This window comes from Echeneis naucrates, chromosome 1 (genome assembly GCF_900963305.1).
Source record: "Echeneis naucrates chromosome 1, fEcheNa1.1, whole genome shotgun sequence".
NCBI classification, from domain to species: Eukaryota; Metazoa; Chordata; class Actinopteri; order Carangiformes; family Echeneidae; genus Echeneis; species Echeneis naucrates.
In genome coordinates this window covers 19536197-19539895 of record NC_042511.1, presented here as the reverse complement: position 1 = coordinate 19539895, position 3699 = coordinate 19536197, and positions in this window count along the sequence as shown.

The following is a 3699-nucleotide window of genomic DNA, read 5'->3' as shown; positions in this document are numbered from 1 at the left end:
AACTCAATTGCTGACATTTCTTTACAAACTACTAATTAAATGCTTTTCTGTTGATTTCTTGCTGGAAACTGCTTGATTTACTGTTTTTCACAACAGTCCACAGACAATTCACCATGTAGATTTAGTTTTTCACATTTCAACAAATTGCAATTTAATTGCTGACATTTCTTTACAAACTACTAATTAAATGCTTTTCTGTTGATTTCTTGATGGAAACTGATTGATTTATTGTTTTTCACAGCAGTCCACACACAATTCACCATGTAGAGTGAGTTTTTCACATTTCAACAAATTGCAACTCAATTGCTGTAATCACTTCACAAACTACTAAATAAATGCATTTCTCTTGATTTCTGGCTGGAAACTGCTTGATTTACTGTTTTTCACAGCAGTCCACACACAATTCACCATGTAGAGTGAGTTTTTCACATTTCATCAAAATGCAACTCAATTGCTTACATTTTTTTAAAAACTACTAAATAAATGCTTTTCTGTGGACGTCTGGCTGGAAACTGCTTGATTTAATGTTTTTCACAGCAGTCCACACACAATTCACCATGTAGAGTGAGTTTTTCACATTTCATCAAAATGCAACTCAATTGCTTACATTTTTTTTAAAAACTACTAAATAAATGCTTTTCTGTGGACGTCTGGCTGGAAACTGCTTGATTTAATGTTTTTCACAGCAGTCCACACACAATTCACCATGTAGAGTGAGTTTTTCACATTTCATCAAAATGCTACTCTGTTTATTAAATCACTTCACAAACTACTAAATACGTGCTTTTCTGTTGATTTCTTACTGGAAACTGCTTTATTTACTGTTTTTCACAGCAGTCCACACACAATTCAAAATGTAGACTGAGTATGTCACATTTAAACAAAATGCAACTCAATTGCTGACATTTCTTTACAAACTACTAATTAAATGCTTTTCTGTTGATTTCTTGCTGGAAACTGCTTGATTTACTGTTTTTCACAACAGTCCACAGACAATTCACCATGTAGATTTAGTTTTTCACATTTCAACAAATTGCAACTCAATTGCTGACATTTATTTACAAACTACTAATTAAATGCTTTTCTGTTGATTTCTTGATGGAAACTGATTGATTTATTGTTTTTCACAGCAGTCCACACACAATTCACCATGTAGAGTGAGTTTTTCACATTTCATCAAAATGCAACTCAATTGCTGACATTTTTTTTAAAACTACTAAATACATGCTTTTCTTTTGATTTCTTGCTAGAAACTGCTTGATTTACTGTTTTTCATAGCAATCCACACACAATTCACCATGTAGAGTGAGTTTTTCACATTTCAACAAATTGCAACTCAATTGCTGTAATCACTTCACAAACTACTAAATAAATGCATTTCCGTTGATTTCTGGCTGGAAACTGCTTGATTTACTGTTTTTCACAGCAGTCCACACACAATTCACAAAGTCGAGTGAGTATTTCACATTTCAACAAAATGCAACTCAGTTGCTGAAATCAGTTCACAAACTACTAAATAAATGCTTTTCTCTTGATTTCTTGCTGGAAACTGCTTGATTTAATGTTTTTCAGAGCAGATCACACACAATTCACCATGTAGAGTGAGTTTTTCACATTTCAACAAAATGCAAGTCAATTGCTGAAATCAGTTCACAAACTACTAAATAAATGCTTTTCTGTTGATTTCTGGATGGAAACTGCTTGATTTAATGTTTTTCACAGCAGTCCACACACAATTCACCATGTAGAGTGAGTTTTTCACATTTCATCAAAATGGCAAATCAATTGCTGACATTTCTTTACAAACTACTAATTAAATGCTTTTCTGTTGATTTCTTGATGGAAACTGCTTGATTTACTGTTTTTCACAGCAGTCCACACACAATTCACCATGTAGAGTGAGTTTTTCACATTTCATCAAAATGCAACTCAATTGCTGACATTTTTTTAAAAACTACTAAATACATGCTTTTCTGTTGATTTCTTGCTGGAAACTGCTTGATTTACTGTTTTTCACAGCAGTCCACACACAATTCACAAAGTCGAGTGAGTATTTCACATTTCAACAAAATGCAACTTAGTTGCTGAAATCAGTTCACAAACTACTAAATAAATGCTTTTCTGTTGATTTCTTGCTGGAAAATGCTTGATTTACTGTTTTTCATAGCAGTCCACACACAATTCACCATGTAGAGTGAGTTTTTCACATTTCATCAAAATGCAACTCAATTGCTGACATTTTTTTAAAAACTACTAAATACATGCTTTTCTTTTGATTTCTGGCTGGAAACTGCTTGATTTACTGTTTTTCACAGCAGTCCACACACAATTCACCATGTAGAGTGAGTTTTTCACAATTCATCAAAATGCTACTAAATTGCTGAAATCATTTCACAAACTACTAAATACATGCTTTTCTGTTGATTTCTGGCTGGAAACTGCTTGTTTAATGTTTTTCACAGCAGTCCACACACAATTCACCATGTAGAGTGAGTTTTTCACATTTCAACAAAATGCAACTCAATTGATTACATCTCTTTACAAACTACTAAATATGTGCTTTCTGTTGATGTCTTGCTGGCAACTGCTCTATTTACTGTTTTTCACAGCAGTCCACACACAATTCACAAAGTCGAGTTAGTATTTCACATTTCAACAAAATGCAACTCAGTTGCTGAAATCATTTCACAAACTACTAAATAAATGCTTTTCTGTTGATTTCTTAATCGAAACTGCTTGATTTATTGTTTTTCACAACAGTCCACAGACAATTCACCATGTAGAGTGAGTTTTTCACATTTCAACAAAATGCAACTCAAGTGCTGAAATCACTTCACAAACTGCTAAATAAATGCTTTTCTGTTGATTTCTTGCTGGAAACTGCTTGATTTACTGTTTTTCACAGCAGTCCACACACAATTCACAAATCGAGTGAGTATTTCACATTTCAACAAAATGCAACTCAATTGCTGACATTTCTTTACAAACTACTAATTAAATGCTTTTCTGTTGATTTCTTGCTGGAAACTGCTTGATTTACTGTTTTTCACAGCAGTCCACACACAATTCACCATGTAGAGTGAGTTTTTCACATTTCATCAAAATGCAACTCAATTGCTGACATTTTTTTAAAACTACTAATTAAACACTTTTCTGTTGATTTCTTGTTGGAAACTGCTTGATTTACTGTTTTTCACAGCAGTCCACACATAATTCACAAAGTCGAGTTAGTATTTCACATTTCAACAAAATGCAACTCAGTTGCTGAAATCAGTTCACAAACTACTAAATAAATGCTTTTCTCTTGATTTCTTGCTGGAAACTGCTTGATTTACTGTTTTTCACAGCAGTCCACACACAATTCACCATGTAGAGTGAGTTTTTCACATTTCATCAAAATTCAACTCAATTGCTGACATTTTTTTAAAAACTACTAAATACATGCTTTTCTTTTGATTTCTGGCTGGAAACTGCTTGATTCACTGTTTTTCACAGCAGTCCACACACAATTCACCATGTAGAGTGAGTTTTTCACAATTCATCAAAATGCTACTAAATTGCTGATATCAATTCACAAACTACTAAATACATGCTTTTCTGTTGATTTCTGGCTGGAAACTGCTTGATTCACTGTTTTTCACAGCAGTCCACACACAATTCACCATGTAGAGTGAGTTTTTCACAATTCATCAAAATGCT